Raw genomic sequence first — 20,639 nt, 5'->3', positions numbered from 1 at the left:
CTCCACCCTTCTTTCCCAATTAAGCATCCCAGGGCTCATGCTCCTGGAGGAAACGGTTCACAATATAGCAAGCTCCCTTCTGACTTGAGGTTGGGAGACCATGCTCCCATTTGGGCTACACTTCTCCTCTCTGCTCACCTTGGAGCTGTCCTTCCAGAGAGCAGCTGTGCAGCCCGTGCCAGCCAGTTGCCTCCCTTACTCTGTGGCTGGAGGGGGTGGCAGCAGTACTTTTGCCTGCTCGGAGGCGTAACAGACTGCAACGCCTCTCTCTCTTTTGGAGACTCACTGTGTTTTAATTGTAGGTCTCCTAATTAAGATCTCTTGGTGCCTGCCCACATTCCTCTAGTGCTGGCACAGGGCTTCAGCTCTCTTCTAGCACTTCACTGAAGGCCTTCGATCGGGTCCTTTGTGAATATCTTGTCTCCATTCTTCTGCCACGGTGGAGAGAGCCTGGTGGCCTGGGTTCTGAGGAAGGGCAGCGTTGTGACTATCGCTGTACTAGTAGTAACCTCCCTGAGGATGGTTGTGATGGACCCTTTTCTCTTTGTGTGTGTCATTTTTGATATTAAGAAAGGTTAAATTACTAATGAATCTGGCATGATGCGCCTACATTTCAACCAGATTCTTAACCCTCTAGGCACCAGTAGGAAGTAGACGCTAAAGAGCTTACTGGGATAAAGTACTCACTCTGGCCTGTCTCCTCAAGATTGGCTCATGAAACCTAAGGAATTAAGTTTGATAATAAATTAAGTCAGAGACCTGTGGTTTTTGTGGGCTGCTAGATTGTAAGGATAAATAATAAAATGAAATTATTGGTTGAACCCAAATTGTACCAAATTTTGGAACAGATTGAATAAAATAACTTTGGTATTGGAATTAGCTTTTTAAAAATTACATTTACTGTATATGCGTGTGAGAGCCCATATGAATGGACATGTATGCATGTTTTAGCATTCTTATGGAGGTCAGAGGATAATTGGTGGGATTGATTTCTTTCATCATGTAGGACCCAGGGATCAAACTCAGGTTGTCAGGTTTGGTACAAATGCCTTTACCTGCTGATCCATCTCATGGGTTCTGAATTAGTTTTTTCCCCACCAAAATTGCTTATTAATTGTAAGTGCCAGTGTTTCTTGAGGTCAGGAACTAACTGAACTGAGCTTCCAGAATAGTTTTAGAATAGGATAGAATAATTTCTGCAAAAGGTGGCTCGGCTTTGGTTTCCAGTATACTGGTGCTGAGAATGTAGCCCGCCCTTTCCTATGTCTCATGTGGTGTGCTAGAGGACATGGGAAATCCTTATGAAGAAAAGGATCTTAAGCCTTTCACCTGGGTGCAGGTGATTTTACTGAACACATCACTGCAAGGTAGGCAGACAGAGGGCCATTTTGTTGCTGTCCCTGTCCTTCCTTAGTGGCGAAGGCCTGAGAGAGGGACTCACAGGATTTTTATGGCATGCTTTAAATAAGCTGCAGGCCTGTGCTCTTATACCTGAGTGGGTGGTTTTATGGCCTAATTCTCTAATTGTTGGCATTTATGACAGTGTGGATGCTACTGGCCCTGTGGCTGAGGTAGATTATGCTGGGAATAGGAAGAGAAAGGCGGCCCTTTGTTAGCCTTTCATTTTTCCCTTCAATAATGTCTCTCAGAAGGCCCTGAGGAAAGACTTAGGCACTAGAACTGAGAGAATGAATGAATCCGGTAAAATGGTTCTTTATGTTTTAAAAGGAATGAGTTGCTTCTCTTGACCTATCCAAAGAAATCCATACCACCACTGTTAAATATTTCAATGAGTTTTTTACCTTGTCGGGTTACACACCTCCTGGGAAGCCAACCATGAAGCTGAAGCCATTACCTAAAGTTTGCTTTTAAAGACCTGACATGCAGTTGTAGACTTGGAGAAGAAAGGGTTAGTCCACAGCTTCCTGGAGGCCAGGCTTGGTTAACTTTTTCAATTTAGAATATAGCACCCTATTAGATTTTAGTTTAACAGTGCATCAATGTAATAGTTAGTTGGCAGTTTTCTGCACAGCACATGAAAATTCCCCTTCTTTGAAATGAGTAGTTGTTTTTCTATTTGACAAAGAGACTGGAGGGATTTCCCCAGAAGATTTACCTCTAATTCTTGCTGCAGCAAGACTGTCTGAGGTACCAGTGGGTGGGTCTTGTTTCCTTGCTGTTTGTGTCAAAGTTGGAGTTTCTCCCATATATTTTATCTGTTTTCTTGCATTTCTGGTTTTGTGTTTTGTTGAGATGTTTGTTGATGACTTTGAGCAGCACGAACCTTTCTAACATCTGTACTGCCCGAGAGCTCTGACCCTCACTGTCGACAAGCTGCGTAGTCTCATTCTCATTTGACTGCATCAGAGTAACCGTGGTTCTGTCTGCAAACAGGAGAGAACGTGACTTGTGAGGAGTAGTTTTGGAGGGAATGTTTTCTGTGGGCTTACTTCTGGACTTGCTTCTAAAACCCCGAGAAGTTAATCACACGTTCATAACAAATATCTCACTCCTAGAGCAATAAATATTGATAAGGTGCCTGAAGTTAGCTTTTGTCCATTCATTAAAACAAACTAATTTTTAGATCAAACGCAGTACTGTCCCTAGATTATAAGCAGTAATTATAAGCAGTAAAATCTTGAGGATAACATCTCTTTAAGCTTGGTTAATGAGGAAATCCTTTTGTAATCTCTCTGGCTGGAGGTTTTTATTTGTGCATATATAAATGCCTTTACAGAGGGGATGGCAAATCTCATAGTCTAATCTGGAATAGTGTGAGATAATATAGCCCAGTGATTAGAGGCTGATAAAGCAGGGCCCTGGGTTTAGACTGCCTGGGTTCAAATCTTAACTTAACCCTGTATTAGCTCAATGACCTTGTAGAGTTTAACTCCTTCTCGACTTAGTTTCTTCATTTGCAAATCAGGGGTAATGATGCTTTAGAAGAGTCTTTATTGTGAGACTTAATTGAGAGCTTGCATGCAAAGCACTTAGCTCTTTGCTTAGCACATAGGGAACCCTAGTTATTATTAGAATGAGAAGTTGAACCAACAGGATGGCTATGATCTTTTCACCGAAACTGGATTGTTTTATTATTTTGTGGGGTGTGTGTGTGTGTGTGTGTGTATGTGTGTATGCACAAACCTGTCTGAGTGCTGTTGTCGACCCCAGCCCTGACATGACAAATGCTCTGTGTGTCCTGACTTCAGAATGTTACTGATTTTGCTTTAGGTTTTAAGTTACCTGTAAGCTAAGTGGAACCAAACCAAAGGACAACTACCCATCTTGGTAACAGTAGGCATCATTAGTAGCCAAGGAAAACATAATCAGAGATAAGACCCAGAGAGGGGAGAAAGAGAACAAGGAAGGTTGGCTCGAGCTGTGGAATGATCCGGCCCAGGCAGCTGCATAGGAGTTGCTACCCTTGATCCTTATGACTAATTTTCTCTCTCTGTAGTCCTGGCTGTCCTGGAACTCACTCTATAGACCAGGCTGGCCTCACAGAGTTCTGTCTGCCTTTGCTTCCTAACTGCTGGAATTAACTAATGGTGTGCACCACTGCGCCTGGCTATGACTGATATTCTTAATCTTTTTATTAATGTAATCACTTGATGGTTGCATAACCAAAAACCAGGTTTGTTTGTTTGTTTTGCTTTTTTTGTCTCCCAGGTTCAGCTCCATTGGTCTGTAATTGATAACTGTTTTACATTTGTCCTCAAGTTTCAATTTGGACAGAATCACTTTTGTTTGCTCTAGAGAGATCAGTGCAACTAACAATTTAATTATAGAAGAGAAACGGGGTTGTAAATTACAAACTCTGAGGATTGAAACTTTTGAGAAATAATAATAACTTCAAATAGTAAAAATTGAATTAAAGTTTTAAAATAATTAGTAGAAGCCAGGTAACAGCATTTGATAGTCAAAAGCAGGCAGGTCTCTGTGAGTTCAAGGCCAGCCTGGTCTACAGAACAAGTTCCAGGACAGCCAGGGCCACACAAAGAAACCCTGTCTCGGAACAAACAAACAAAAAAGAAAACATACAGTTCTGTAGTAACTCTCCTTTTAGAACTATTCTTATTTTGGGGCTAGAGAAATGGATCAACAGTTAAGAGCACTTAATGCTTTTGCAGAAAACGTGGGTTCTATTCCAAGCACCCACATGGTGCTTTACAACCATCCATAACTCCAATCCCATGGAATCTGAAGCCTCTTCTGACTTCCTCAGGCATCAGACATGCACTTGGTGCTCGATCATGTGTATATTCTTATGTACATACATACATGCATACATCAGACATGCACATGGTGCCCATCATCTGTATATTCTTATGTACATACATGCATGCATACATACATATAGGCAAAACATTCATACATAAAATAAATCTAACAAATGTTTTTATTTGTATGAATGTCTTGCCTCCATGTATGTATGGTCATTGGGTGTGTTGCAGTACCTTCCAGAAGAGTGGATGGCATGTCCTGGAACTGGAGTTAGCAAGTGTTGTGAGTTGCCGTGTCAGTGCAGGGAAGAGAACTCAGATCCTCTACAAGAGCAGCAAGTGCTCTCAACCACTGAACCGTCTTTAATCTTTCCAGCCCAGCAGTACCTCTCCAAAATGAGAACATCTTTGGGGCCAATGAGGTGGCTCAGTAGATAAAAGGTGCTACACACTGAACTTGATGACCTGAGTTCGATTCTTACAAGGTACATGGTGGAAGGAGAGAACCAACTTCTGCAGGTTGTCTTCTGGCCTTCATGCATACACTGTGGCACACGCACACCTGCACTTACGCACACAGATCACATACACATACAAAATAAATATGACTGAACTTTTAAAAGAGGAAATGCTTACTACAGCCCTTCATACCGCCCTTTGCAGGTCCAGGCGATGGTTTTCCTTGAGTGTTGTGCCTAGGAGGTGGCAGAGCTAAGATTCAAATCCTAATGTGTACGCTCCCTCTGAGTTCACTAGTGTTTCCTCATTGGGTGGAAGTCCTTTCACTCCCACCCCCACCCGCTGCACGTCTGAGTCCTGCCCATGATGCTGTTGTAGTCTCTTCAGTCTGGCCTTGTTTGCTGTTCAGTCCTCACAGTGTAGTGTAGGTCTGTAATTGAGGACCATTATGGTGCTCTCCTAATTAGCCACCCCCGCTTTCCATTGCACACAGTGTGGCCAGTGTTTTCCTCGAATGGAGATAGGAGTCTGTTACTGTTTTTTTTAAAGCTCTTGACTTCTCACAAACAGGTGGTTTTACATTCTCAACCCTATGTAGCTCACCTGGCCTGCATGTCTACATTTTAACCTTAACCTGCTACGTACACTGTCTCACTTCCTTGCTTTACATTGTACAGGGGGTACACTTCATGTGCCCTCTGGTCTTTATGCCCCCTGCCTTGGTGTATTTGCAAAGCCTCTTTGCCTGAGCCTTCACTTCTTTACCTGCCTCTGGCTTATTCAACTCTGTGGCTCAACTCAGATCTCCTTATGGCAACACATTCATGAATCATTCACGGATGCTGCTGTTGAGTTGAAATTCAGTGTCTTCTTTTACAAACTGTTGGACCTAACCCTCAAAGAACTTACTTGGTCCAGGCTTCCTTTTGTTATAGGTACCATGCACTTGTCTGTCTTTGTCCCAGTAGTTATGACTACCTTTCAAGACTGGGATGGTTTCTAAGCCGTTGTTTGTTTTACAGCGGTAACTTCTTGTGTCAAATGGATCAGTGAGTATTTATTGAACTTTTAGGAACACTTTGCTTGGATTGATTAAACTAGGAGAATGTGTACAACTAGGTGATTTTGACTTTTTTTTTTAAAATACAATAGGCTGGGAAGATGGTTCCGTGGGTAAGGGAGTTTGCCACACAAGTGTGAGGGTATGGGCTTGGATGCTCAGTACCCGTGTAAAAGCCAGGCATGGCTGCATGAGCCTGGATCCAGCACTGAGCTGGGCAGGGTCAGGTGGGTTCTTGGAGCTCACTGGCCAGCCAGCCTTGTCAGAAAATGTTGAGCTCCAAGTATAGTGAGAGACTCTGTCTCAAGGTGATAACGCAGAGAGTAGAATCCCCCACCCCATCCCTCTGTATGTGCAAGCATGCACACTCCCCACACATGTGCATATACATACATATGGCAGAGGAAAGTATAAGAACCATCACAGGACTTGTTAATGAGTCATTATTAATTACTGTTTGACTATTCATTATTGGCTAGTCTGGAACTCCTTATGTGCACTAGGCTGACCTCAGATTCAGGGATCCATCCAGGACGTAGTTTTAAAGGCACTCCAAGGCAGGGGTTTGGAAGTGATGTTGGGCTATTCTGATTAGTTGGCATTGTCTTTTATAATGATAGCATTTAGCACTGGTCATCCCCATGCTTGGATGTTGTTTCCATTTCTAGGTGCCTCAGCTTTAAAGGGATGAGGAGACCTTGGGGATGGTTGCGAGGAGACTCAAAAGCCGATAATGTAGTTAAAAGTCAGTAAGGAAAGGTTGAACGAATGAAGGGTTAAGGGATAGCTTACAATTCTTCAAAAACTCTAGCTCCACTGATACTGAGATAAGAGAAAGTAGGTTTAAACTGATGGCGGGTGGTGTTGAAAGAAGAACTGTTGCCAGTGATGGTTGTCATAGAGATGGGAAAAGGTTACCAAAATAATCCTCTCCGGAGGTAAATTTTTAAAATGCAGTTCTGCCTACATATGTATAACGTGACCTCTCTCTACCTTCCCTTCTTGTGAGTCAATAAATACAGCTTCACTCAGCCTTGAGGATATGGATCAGGTTTTATATATTTTAATATTCCTCAAGGGATCCCAGGGCTTCACTGGTTTCTCAAGAAGTACTTGATTTGGATTTTCAGTTTATGATGATAATTAATTTTTGTAGTAAGCTTCCAGAGAAATGTCTTTATGGAATAATGGTTTTTGTAGTGGTTTTATAGGAGAATAAAAACTTTTTAAAGTGAAGCTAAAAGACAAATCTTAGGCATCAAAAAGAGCCAGGAGTAAGTAGATGTGGCCTCACACAGGGAGTAAGTAATTGATTGCCTAGAGAGTTTATGTCTGTCTTCGGCTCCAGAACCCCTGTATATGGACGATTGGAGCAACGCTTGCAAGTTGCTTCCAGTCTAACATCAACTTGCTTCATGTGAATGAGTCTTATATAAACCTCTGACCCTTGGCTTTTGAGTCTGTGTGGAGGGTTTGCATCACTCAGAATGAAACCGTTTTAGATATGTTGGGTTACAGAAAGCATTTCCTGTACAGTCAGACTGAGAGCTGTGAATTGGGATTATTCATCTAGATTACTAAAACTCTGGGCAGAATTCATACATCAGGCATCTTCCCGCCGCCGCCAGGCCTCCATTGCGGTGCTAAACTGTTCAAATTTTTTAATTTAGCACTGAGAATTAATTGAGTATCAGTGCCTTATTTTTTTAAGTAAATTACTACTGAGTTTATTCTCTATGTTTCACCAAGTCTCTTTACAGCTTGTAAAAGCTGGTTCGCTGCAGGAATCCTGTGAGTGGCACCAAAGCAAGGACAGGCCACCACCTGTGTGCATGGTTGCTGCCATCAGAGAGGAGAGACCAAACTCAGACTTTACTTGTAGTTTTCCATTGCTAGCCATGCTGGTCCACACCCGCAGAGGGGAGAAGACAGACGCGGAATTCCCTCGTGCTTTCTCTGTTCTTCTGGTTTTGTTTTTGTTTTTGAGACCAGGCCTTATATTCACAGAGATCTACCTTCCTCTACCTCTCAAGTACTGGTATCAAAGGCATGCAATACCCATGCATCTGTTTTCCTTCTTTCTTTCTTTCTTTCTTTCTTCCTTCCTTCCTTCCTTTCTTTCTTTCTTTCTTTCTCTCTCCCTTCCTTCTTTCCTTCCTTCCTTTTTTCTTTCTTTCTTCTCCACCTCCTCCATAATTTATTTTTTTTTAAATTCGCAGTACAATTACATTCTTTCTTCTTGAAAGACTCCAGTATCTGAGCAATTTTAAAAATACCAGGGACTTTCTTTAAAAAGTAGTTATTGCCATCTAGTGTGGGCTTCTCAGAACTTGATAGCAAGCTTCCAAATATGACATAGTTATCAATAGAACATGAGTTCTCTGACTGTATTATTTGATCATTACATCCTAAAAGATAATGACTTGATAGAGACCTTGGTAGCCCCATTGCTTCCCTAATGAGATGTTCATGTTATTCTTCATGGTGCCTCTGCAGTGAGAAGGCCCAGCACTCGGGAGAGGAGTCAAGAGAAGTGCTAATTAGTGAATAGCAGGCCAGCCAGGGCTACATCCCAGGACCTTTATCTCAGAAGGAAAAAGAAGAAGGAAAGAGGGAAGGGGGGAGGGAAGGAAGGATGGGGGAGCAAAAACTCCTAAACTTGAATTAGGATATAACTCAAATGAAGCTAACTGCTTCAAGGTGGTAAGGGGCCAGATCCTCTTACCATAAGAAGAACCATCGTCCAAAACTAAATTAGTGTTTAATATTCCAGCCTTACAGATCTGGTTCCCTGAGAGAGAAGACTAAGCCCTGTGGTTGTGATTCTTAACAATTTTCTGCAGTGTGCCTGTTATGTGGGCTCATTTCTTTTTCTTTGATAAACAGATAAGCCAGTTGGGACTTGGAAACTGGGGAGGCTGGAACAGTACTTGGTTTCCTGAGACAGGTTCTCACATAACCTTGAACTTGCTGTGTAAGTGAGAATGGCCTTGAACTCCTGATTCTCTTGCCTCTACCTCAAGATGCTGGAATTACAGGCCTGTACTCCATGCTCAGTCTTGATTATTTGTTTTTAATGATTCTGTGAAGTAATTTGGGTCATAGCCAAGAATCTGAATAGCCTGCTGTCTGAGCTGGTGCTTGCATCCCACTGTTGTGTTTTTAAAGACAGATGAGCTATTTTATGACTTCCTCTCTTTCTGAAGCAGGGTGGGTAGAATTCACCTGGCTCATTTGCCTAACTCTCTTGGGCATCTTTACTTCTTGCTCTTGTTGACCTGGAGTGGGTTTGAAGGGCACCGTCTCCTCCCGTTAAGGTATATAGCATTTATAGGTCTTTGGATGACAGTTACTAGGTAGAACTGAATTAAAAGCTTAGAAACTAGAGTTCATTTTTGTATATTGAAAGTGTGGCCTTCTATTGTTACTGAAGAACAGTGTGTTACAGTCTTTGCACCCTCTAATCCTGGGTGACCTTTCCCTGTTAATGTTTTTTTTTTTTCAACAGCAGTCAGAGCATATGTAAAAGAGCTTCAGTCTCTTTCACCTCCCTGTGGTGCATTCAGACAGACAGCTGTCCCCTGGATGCACATGCCACCAGAGAGAATTGGCCCTCACCCCTGCTGACCAGTTCACAAGACACTGATGTCGTCAGTTCAGTTACTGTATACATTTCTTCTCTTTTTAAAGCAAAACTCTCATTATGAAAACCAGTAATGGAATTATTCCCAAGGACAGTTCTGTTAACATTGGTTTTAAGAGCGTCAGCCTTCAAATTGTCAATTCCCCAAGTATCTTGTAAAGTGCTATAATTGTTTTAGTCCTTACATTCATGTTATATTTTAAGCTGAACTTTTAAAAAAGAACTTAGATAATAAGCACCAAGTGGGAGGAGCTTGTCAAGTAAGCTCCAAGGGGGCAGAGCTTGTCAAGTAAGCTCCAAGTGGGAGGAGCTTGTCAAGTAAGCTCCAAGGGGGCAGAGCTTGTCAAGTAAGCTCCAAGGGGGCAGAGCTTGTCAAGTAAGCTCCAAGGGGGAGGAGCTTGTCAGGTAAGCTCCAAGGGGGTGAGCTTGTCAGGTAAGCTCCAAGGGGGAGGAGCTTGGCAAGTGCTGAAGCTCCAGCACTCCAAGGGGGAGGAGCTTGGCAAGTGCAGAAACTCTAGCCCTTGTCACTGACTGGTTTCTTGGGAATTTGGGGACCCCAGGGGTTTATACAAGTTGACTAAACACTCAACTACTGAATTATTGATTTGCTTTTATTTTGAAGCATGTTTGTTTTGTTTTAAAGACAGGGTCTCATGTAACCCAGACTGGCCTGGAACTCTATGTAGGCCTGCCTGGCCTCTGCCTCCCAAGTGCTAGAATTGAAGGCATATACCTCTGCACCAGGAGGCTAAACTCTTCTTGCTTCCACAGTTAGCAGCATGTACCCACACTCTGAGGCAGAATCTTCCTGGGTTGCTTAGGCTTGTCTGTCTTCCTGCTTCAGCCTTCCAACTTACTGGGATTACAACAGTTTATTTGACAGTTGTTTCTGTTATACTGGGCATAAAAATAGAGAAACTTAAAAACTATTCTCAAAGTATCCGATAGTGTTTCCTTTTCAGTTTAAGGGAACTTGGCAATACTTTTAGGCCACACTCTCTAATCAGAGTTCTCCTTCCTGTGTAAGGCCATTTTTCCCCTTGAGCACTGGATCCTGGCTCTTCTCCTCTACTCAGTGTTGCACCCCGTCAGCCCCTCGCTCACACAGGCAGTTTCTCAGCCCGTCACAGTATGAAACCATCCGTCCGAGTACAACCCTCCTTTGAAACCACCCTTGGCCGTGTCCTTCACCAGCTACTACCTGTGTTTTCATCCCTTTTACAACAGAACTCTTTTTTTATTTGTTTGTTTGTTTGTTTTTCAAGACAGGGTTTCTCTGTATAGCCCTGACTGTCCTGGAACTCACTCAGTAGACCAGGCTGGCCTCGAACTCAGAAATCCGCCTGCCTCTGCCTCCTAAGTGCTGGGATTAAAGGTGTGTGCCACCACCGCCCGGCTCACAACAGAACTCTTTAATGTGGGGTAGCTGCTGTCGCCACTTTCTCAGGCTCCCTGAACAACTGCAGTTGGCCTTTTTCCCCAAGACTCGGCTTTCCTCAAAGTCCCCCAGGGTCTGTGAGTAGATGAGTCTCAGTCCTTGTCTGATTAACCCTTGCACAGTGTTTGAAGCCCCCCTGCACTTCTCCCAGGCCTCTGATACTCTGTACTCAGCAGCTGTTACTTTTCAGTGTTCAGCATAGCTCTGTCTGCACTGAGTCTGCCTGGCTGTGGAGCACCCAGGAGCCCACCTTCTGCTGCCTTCTCTCCCCAGGCTTCCTCTGTATGCTGAGAACGACTGCACACAATTTAGTCTTCAACACTGGATACTTCGGGAAGTTCCCAACTTTATAACCAAGTGCATATTTGACATTTTTATTTAGATAATAGTAACAATAACTTGACTAAGTGTTTATTGTGGGCCAGGCTATATTGTGACCCTTGTGTATTTTCTCCCCTAATCTTCATGACCCTCTGTAAGGTGCCACTGTCCCTAGCCTATAGGCAAGGAAATGGCCACTTGGAATCCAATAGCTATTTCATACCATGCATCTTCGAAATACAAATCTTTGCCGTTTGTATTCTGTTTTGGGTTGAGTCTCCACAGTCAGCTGCTCAGGCCTAAACTCCATAAGAGGTGTACTTTACTTCTCTTCGTTCTTACCCCAAATCTAAGCTCAGTAAATTCTCAAGACTACGTCCAAAACATACCCCAACTCCCAGCTTCCTCTCACCAGCTCTACTACTCAAACCCAGGCTATTCCTTGTACTTGCCTGCCTGGACTACATTTTTTCCTCTCCTCACTGCTACTCTTTCCCTCCAGAGTTTGTTCTTCACACAGTGACCGTGTGTCCCAGTATCAGACGTATTACTCACTCAGGTTAAGCCTGGTGGTGTCTGCCACTGCTAGAGTGAACTGAGATTCTTCAACTATGGCCAGAGGTGAGAAGTTGGCCTCTGGCCCAGCATGCTTTTCTTCTTCACCTCTTCCCATTCTTTCTGTCCCAGAGCCACACTGGCTGCCTCTGGCTGCTACGCTGTGTTCGTTGCTGTCTCTACACTTTCGTACTTGTTGGGCTATCTGTGTCATCGAGGCCTTTATGTTTAGATTCTCCTCATTTAGGTCCATTCAGCAAGTTTGACTCTGCAAAAGCCAGATGCTCTCTGTTGTGGTGTACAAACAGTAGACAGTGTACAGACAGTAAAAGTTTATTTATTGGTGGTTTGCACTAGAGGTCAACTGTGGGTATTCCTTCTACCGCTATTTACCAGGGTGTGTTTTGTTTTTTAAGAATTATTTATTTATTTTATGTATATGAGTACACTGTAGCTATCTTCAGATATACCAAACACAGCATCGGATCCCCTTAAAGATGGTTATGAGCCACCATGTGGTTGCCAGGAATTGAACTCAGGACCTCTGGAAGAGCAGTCAGTGCTCTTAACCACTGAGCCATCTCTCCAGCCCTCTACCATGTTTTTTAAGACAGGGACTTTTATGAAACCAAGTTTGCATCTTCTCTAGACTGACTGGACAGCAAACCCCTGGAATATGCCTGTCTCTATTCCCACTAGTATTAAGGTTACAGATGAATACTGCCACGCTGGGCTTTCATGTGGGTGTCCGGGATTTGAACTCTAGTCCTCATGGAGGGCATTGTAAGCCAAATGAACTTTTTTCTCTCCAGATTGCTCTTGGTTTAGGTGTTTATTACAGCAACAGGAAGCAAACTAGGACATTTTTCATCAGTACTAGTTAGTATTTGTCAACATGACATAAACTAGTGACCTAAAAAAAAGGAAACCTCATTTGAGGAAGTGCTTCCATCAGATTGACCTGTAGGCATGGCCTGTAATTTCTAAATGATGGAGAGGACCTGGACCACTGTGGACACTGTTATCCCAGGCAGATGGGTCTGGATTACGTAGGAACGGCACTAAGTAAGCCATGCCGCCATGGTCTCTGCTTCAGTTTCTGTCTCACCTGTAAACCAGATGAACTCATTCTTCCCCGAGTTGTTTTATCAGAGCCAAGAGAAGATTGCAAGAGCCTTGGTCTGTGTGTCTTCAGTCAGACAGTGCCTGGCAGCACTCAGTAGCCACTGCCCGAGTGAGTGCCTGCTGAGCACGCTCGCACTGTGGCTGCCGGTGCTCCCCTCTCTTCAGTCTCCTTCCTGCCATGGTTCATTGGGTAGCATCATTGCTAGACACAGTGCTCGTCTCCATGTTTGGGTTTTGCCTTTGTTTTTACTTTTATCTTGTGTGGATAGATGTTTGTCTCTCCTCTCTGTCCTGCTGGGGTGATTTCCGTCCATCGGAGCCAGTTTCTGTTCATTCCTGCATCTGATGTTCTCTTTCTCCCATTATTCTGTGTAAGCTGTGGCCTGTTATCATTTCATAGTTTGAGTGTTCTTGAACAACTCGATATATAGTCAAGGATGCTTCATCCAGGCATGTGCCATTGTGTCTTGCCAGAGCTAAACTTTTAAAAACATAGTGGTTGTGAACTCCCTTGAAAGTCTGAAGAAATGTGTTGTTTCTCATGGTACAGTTAGTTATATATACGCGTGTGATTTGCCTGTGTTTTCGAGGACTTTCTAACCCTGCTCTTGCCTGTAAACATATTTGCAACTAAATCCGTGCTTATCCCCCTTCCCCTTCTTAAGAGAGTTCCCCTCCGTGGTGCTTCATGTCATCGCCTCCCACGGCTGCCCCACCCCTCCTCATCCCTTTCCCACTCTCTGCTCTTTAGGATTTTCAGTTACTTCTTGCCTGTTATGCTCCCCATTAATGAACAAACACAGTCAACCTCAGAAACTGCGCCCCAATACGTCCCTTCCCTGTCCCACTGCTCTTTCCTCGTGTAACTGAGGTTTTCAGAGGTAGCCTCCGTTCATCCCATTTCCCACTGTGTATGTGTTTGTCTGTGTACGTCTGCTGCTGGGGATCACACTGAGCCTCTAGCATGCTGGGCAAGCGTGCTGGGCAAGGGTGCTGGGCAAGCAGTCTATCCATGAGCTGTAGCCTCCAGCCCCATCCCTCTTTCCACAATATGGCTTGCTTCCTCCTGCCTGTGTACTGCACAGACATCAGCTTTGCCACTCCACTGTGCAACGTGAGTCGTTGCTGACCAGACCACTCCTGGGTAAGCACTTTCCCCAATCGTCCCATGTCCTTGGTTTCCCCTTCTGCCATGAAAAGCTTGGTGTACACATTCCCTTGGGACTGTTGACCAACCTTCTTTTTTTTTTTTTTTTTTTTTTATTCTTTTCCTGGTAAGTTGATCTAATACTTCCATAAAAGTCAGGTGTGTTTTCTTCAGGCCATTGTTTCCAGTAGACAACACAGACAGACATTTCTAACTCAGATAGCTGAGGTGTTCTGCCTTCCTAGTCCTGAAAGTCCATCTCTGTTCTGTACTCCCAATTTTAGTGACTATCCTCCACAAACCAGTCAGCCCGAGCCAGGCACCTGCAGTCCTCTGTTAACAACCTCCATATCAAAAGCAAATGTCAGGTTGGAAAGACTCGGTTGTTAAGGGCACATACTGCTCAAGACAAGAGTTCGATCCTAGCACCCATGTCTAATGGCTCACAACCACCTGTAACTCCAGCTCTAGGGGGTCTGATGCCCTCGTCTCACTTCTGTGGGCACCCCTCAGACACACACATAAAAAATTAAAATAAAATAAGCATGCTGTAAAATGTTTGTGGAATCTCTTCCTTTGGCTCAACCCTCTGCCATTGTAGTCACTGGCTCTGTAAGCAATCTCAGAGTATATAATGTTATACATACCCAGAATCCTAGCCTGGGCTACATGAGATAAAAAGAAAAAAAGCCCGTGTAAGCTAGGATGAACAGATGCAGGGACCTTCTCTGTCTAGCTTCTCAGAAGGTGGACAGCCTACTTATCACTATGTCTTAGTTACTCTCCTTTTGTGAAGAGACACCATGGCCAAGGAATGTTTAACTGGGGGTCTGCTAGAGTTTCTGTGGCTTTGTCATGGTGGGGAGCACACGTGGAGCCTGTCAGCACTCATGGCACGGAGCAGTAGCCAGAAAAGTAGCCCAGAGCTGCAGCTTGACCTGATTGCCTAGTGTGGGCCTTTGACTCCTCAAAGCTTACCCCAGTGACACACCTCCAACAAGGCCACACCTCCTCATCCTAATCCGCCTCAGATAGTGCTGCTTCCTGATGACTCTGCATTCAAGTGTGCGAGCCTATGGGGGCCATTCCTGTTTAAACCACCACAGTCTCTAAATGTGCAATATGTCCAGAAAGGATTTCTGTGCAGTTTACATAGTTGGAGGATGGGTATGTTTTCAGTGCACATGCAGCCCAAATGTCACTCATAGGCTTATCGTTACAGAGTTCTTTCCTGTTGGTTTATTTAAACACTGGGATATGGATATGGCTTTTTTCATTGATGTTTTACTATATAGTTATAGACAGTTACAGGGAGGAAAAAACAATTCGAGTTTCCTTGGGTAGCTCAAGCTGGCCTAAGACTCGGAGGTCTTGCCAAAATGCTGAGATTACAGAGTGCTGGGATCTCAGGTGTGTGCCATTCTGCCTGTAGAATCTCCAACCTGCAGAGCCTTTAAGATGGAGTCATCTGTGCTAGAGAGTCATCTTTAAGCACTTGAAGTCGCAGACCTAGGATCTGCTTCCCACCTCCCCACCTTCTGTCTCTTTTTGCCTCTGCCTTGGTTTGTTGTTTGCTAGGCCAGCAAACACTTGGTCTCATTCACAAGCTTTATCATCATCCAAGGGTGAGCTAGTCTCATCCTGTGTGCAGTGGCTTTCCTGACCCTGTGTCTTGCCTGGCTAGCTCACTTTGTGCAGTGTTGACACATTTGGTCCCCATGTATTGCATTCTGTTACTGTACTTAGATATCCCCTCCTCCCTCTTTCTGCAGAGTCTCACTGCAGAGTTGCAGAGGCTAGCTTCAAACTACATACCTGTTCAGCCTTCCAAAAGCTGGGATTATAAACCTGTACCACCATACCAGACCCTGCTTGAAGATGTCTTCTATCTCTGTTCATTCCTTTACCTATATGTAGATTTTGAAAGAGGTGTGTGTGTGTGTGTGTGTGTGTGTGTGCGCGCGCGCATGCTCGTGCAGGAGCCCACAGAGGCCAGAAGAGTGTGTTGGATTCCCTACAACTGGAATTCTATACAGTTGTAAGTCTTCATGTGGCCACTAGGAGCTGAACCCCCAGCCCTCTGCACAAACAGCAAGTGCAACTTCTGACTATCTCTGCAGCCACCCACTCATGTTGTTTCTTATAGAATGAATCGGTTTAGATAGTCTCCCAACCTGCACTTGTTTGTTTGTTTGTTTATGTGTTTATTTGAGGGGGTAGGGTATGAGATGTAGTCCCACTGTGTAAAGCAGACTGGCTTGAACTTGCAGTGACTCTCCTGCCTCTGCCTTCTGAGTACTGGAATTACAAACATGGGTCTTCCCATCAGACATCCCGTTTAAAAAAAAAAATTAAATAAAAAAACAAACAGAAAAACTTACTTTCTTGGAAGTTCTGGAAATTGAATCCAGGACCGTGTGCCTTATTTATGCTAGTAAGCACCCTACTACATTCCGTCTCAGCCCCCCAAAAGCACAACTTCCAGAGTAATCATCATAAACATCATATACTTTCTTTGAAACACTTCTCTCATTGGTCTGAAACTTACCAATTGGGCTAGACTGGCCGGCCAGTGAGCCCCAAGGCTCTCTTTGTCTCTGCTTCCCTAGTGTTGGGATTACAAATATGTGTGTATGAAGGACTTCATTAAGCTAAAGAATATATTCATCAGCATCTTAATGTTATGGTATCACTGTTAAAAACTTGTTTTTTTTTTCAAAGCAGTCTTTATATTTTAATTTTACTAATTTCTCTTTCATGTGTATGGGTGTTTTGCCTACATGCATGTATGTGAACCACGTGTATGACTGGTGCCAGTGTCAGATCCTCTGAAACTGGAGTTTTAGATGGCTGTGAGCTGCCATATGGGTGCTGAGAGTTGGACTTGGGTCCTTCTCAAGAGCAGCCAGGCTGCTGCACCATCTCCCCAGCCCCCTTTGACCTCTTTTGGCATTATTTAAATACATCCTCCGTTGTCACCTGTGGTTACCTTTCAGCACTGTATATCATCAGTACAACTCATTCCTCCATTAGAGCCAAAATCGTGGGTGCCTCTTGCTCAGACTCTTCTCTGTCCTTCTCCTCAGCTTCAGGTCACTTTACTGCTCTCCCTTTAGATACCAAGGGTAAGCAAGTGCTCAAGAGTACTTAAATTTCAGTGTGTGCGCGCGCGCATGTGTGCATGGTACCTTCTGTGTTTGTGATGTCTTGTATCATATGTACACATACAGAGATCGGGACAGCCTTCAGGTCAGCTCTCTCATTTTACCATGTGAGTCCTGGGGATCAAACTGAGGCCATCATCTCAGTAAACACATTAAAAAAGAAATCCCTCTGGCTAAGCAGGCATGGTAGCACACACCTGTTATCCTAGCACACTGCAAGCTGAGGCAGAAGGATCCTAAGTTTGGGGCCAATCTGGGTTACATAGCAAAGTCCCTGTCTAGGGAAAAGAAAAATTCCATCTAATTAAGTACTAGTAATTATGAGTGTGAGTCTTTAAAATACAACATAAAACCTTGGTATTTTATAGCAAGTAGCAAGAGACTCCAAGGGAATTGTGCCAACAGAAGTGATAGCTAACAGGAATACATTCCCACAGGGAGGTGTTACTCTTTTAAAGTAGAGCTGCCAAAATATCCAGCTTGCCTCCTGGGGGTTTAGTCTCTTAGTTCTCCTGTGGCCTCCTCATCAGAGTGAACCATGTATAGCAATGCCAGCTTAGTCCTGAACAAAAGTATCTCACAAAATGAGTGTGTCAGGAGTGATTTTAAAAAGGAGAGAGAGAGAGAGATTTTATTACAGGTAGTTGTGAGCTGCCTAATGTGCGTGCTAGGAACTGAACTCTGGTCTCTGGAAGAACATAATCACTCTTAACCTCTGAGCCATCTCTCCAGCCCCTCAGGAAGGATTCTTACTTACATGTTTAGTTTTCAGTTGTGTGCATGTGAGTTCGGGTGGCCACACTCGCCTTGTGGCATCGATCTCCCTGAAGCTGGAGTCATAGGCAAGTGTGAACTGCCTTGATGTGGATCCTGGGAATTGAATTCAGGTCCACTGGAAGACCATTACATGCTTTTAACCTCCAAGCCATTTCTCCAAATCCAAGGGGTGATTTTGATACTATGTTCATTGATGTTTTTTTTTTTTTCCTCATTGATTCAGTAAAGTTAATTTTGTAATTGGAGGAATTTGAGGTTTTGGACATTTTAGAGACAGATGCTGAGAAACGGCTACTGAAGGGCATGTGTGGGTTACACAGCGCTTACTTAATAAAGTAAGGTGTCCAGGAACAGGCAGGAGCAGAGAGTGAGTCATGGCAGGCTTGTCCGTCTCAGGCTCACGGTGTCTGTTTAATCGAGATGTGTTGTGATTGTCTGTGGCGATGGCTTGGGTTTCAGGAGGACCACCTAGATGGGTATCACATTTGGGATATTATGAATCATGTGTCCATGTTCTTGTATCTGAGACTGAGTGTCTTCCATAGAGTAGATGAGGATGACCCTGAACTTCTGATGCTCCTGCCTCACTTCTAAGTGCTGGGATGAGATACAGAAGTATGTAATCACACCTAGTCTTACATAGTGCTGGGGGTCATCCTTGCTAGGCAGTTACTCTCCCAGCTGAGCTCCTTCCCCATCACGGTAGAGATGCTTTCAGTGTAGCCTTGGCGGCACTCCACCTTAGGTCGAGAAGTTAAGGATTCTAAGTAGGCTGTTTTTTCCTCCCCAGACTGTGGTAAATTGGTAAGCATTAAGAAAGGCACAGAAAACCAACCGTTTTAATTGGATATAGGGAAAGGAAGTTACTAAGTGCCTGAACAATGGCATTTCATAAGGAATACTTATGAAATAAGTGCATGCAAAGGAACTGTGCCATGCCTGATGGCTATAGAGGATCAGGCCTGTGGTCTCAGCCCTGTTGAGAGGCCGAGTTATAAGATAATTATAAGATAATGCTTTGGGAGACTTCTGAAGTTTGCTGAGTGTCCTTACCCAGCAGACACTATGTAAGTGGGAGAATGAGCCGTTCTCGGTGAGAGCATGTTTTTATCCTGGAATATGAGTTAAGGCAGATTTTGTTCTCATGTTAACAAAACCTTGGTTTTTGGAAGGAAAGCTGAGGCTACACCTGCCCGTCCTTACCTTAGGTACTACTTGGAAGCAGGAATTGTGTATTTTCCAACTTTTCATCTGGAACATAGCTCTGGCTGGGACACGTGTGTGATGGTTTTAAAAGACCCAATAGATGAAATACTACTTTGAAAAGTTTGCCTAGTCTTACATAATTCTGCAAAGCACAGATTTTCATGTATTTTTCTAATTGCCTTTACTAAGTTTTATGTGTAACATCTGTAATATTATTTTGGGCTGGGGTTCTCTTGTGGGAAGTGTATTCTTATTACTTCACAAATACCACTACAAAAATAAAACAATCTTTCTGAAATGCGGTCTCACTATGTAGTTTTTTTTTTCTTTTTCGAAGACAGTGCCTTACTATGTAACCCTGACTGGCCTCAAACTCACAGAAATTCATTTATCTCTGCATCTTGGGTGCTGGGATTAAAGTCATTTTCCACCATGCCCAGCAAATAAAATGCATAAAATATTTATGAGCCAGGGAGTTTAATAGTAAAAGTGTACCTGGAAGCTCCCAGCCAGCTGCCCTATAGTTATGACTAGGAGTAGGGAATTCTACATTAATTTTTTTATAATTATATTTCACTTAGGGGATGACATTGGATAGCTTAATTTACCATAAGTCACTGGACACTGAATATGACTTAACAGTATTTATAGAGCTCAACTTGACTAGAGGGTTTTTTAATCTTGGAGCTAAGAAAAAATGTTGAACTCTTAGCAGCCCAGCCTCTAGGAACATGACTGACTGTGAGGGGCAGGTGTTCCAGCTCTTGGCCATGGTTTGTTTAGGAATATTGTGCTCCTCAGATAAGGCCCTGAGGAAGGAAAAGGTGTGTGCGTGTTGGCCTAGGTATGGTAGCATACACCTTCAGTTCCAGCACGCAGAAGGCAGAGGCAGGAGGACCTCTCTTGAGTTTGAGGCCAGCCTGATCTTCAGAGTATCAAAACAAAACATCAGGGAAACAGGAAAAGAAAACTGTGTGTACTGAGTGGTCCTGGGACCCTTAGCGCTGTGCAGCACCACGTCTCTGGCTCACTCTTCAGCTGGGCTGATGTTGGGTGTGGTGTGTGTGTGGCAATGACTGAGTGTGCACTGCCTTGATCTGGTTTTGTCAGCAAGTCTGAAGCTATTGAAAGCTAGGACTGCTACCTCTTTACATGGTCCTGACTAAGGTGAGCAGTGGAGCCATATGAGAAGCCGGCGGGGACGGTAGTTTAGTGTGTAGCCGTGGGCGAAGACTTGCTATAGCAGTCTCTGCTGCTATTTGCTTGGGGGATCTTTCACAGGGCATTTTCAGCTTGGCTTCCCTTAAGGTTTGGCTAATTTTATCTATCTATCTATCTATCTATCTATCTATCTATCTATCTATCTATCTATCTATTTTAGAAATCTGTCTATTTAGAAATTTTAGCATAGAATTTGAAGTTCAGAGTTGGAAGACTCTGACATAACAATGACAGCTTTTGCTTTCACCAGGTTGTCTGGGTCTTTGAAGAGTGAGCTTTTACTTTAAGCATAGTCAAGAA

At 43.7% G+C, this 20,639-nt stretch overlaps 1 protein-coding gene across 7 annotated transcripts in view; it reads left to right on the top strand.

Annotated features, from left to right (window-relative positions):
- Kmt2a (lysine methyltransferase 2A) overlaps positions 1 to 20,639 on the top strand; it is an 80,598-nt gene that overhangs the window by 5,349 nt on the left and 54,610 nt on the right. The window lies entirely within an intron of this gene.

Source organism: Arvicanthis niloticus, chromosome 26, assembly GCF_011762505.2.
Source record: "Arvicanthis niloticus isolate mArvNil1 chromosome 26, mArvNil1.pat.X, whole genome shotgun sequence".
Classification (NCBI taxonomy): domain Eukaryota; kingdom Metazoa; phylum Chordata; class Mammalia; order Rodentia; family Muridae; genus Arvicanthis; species Arvicanthis niloticus.
This window is presented reverse-complemented; position numbering and strand designations above follow the sequence as displayed.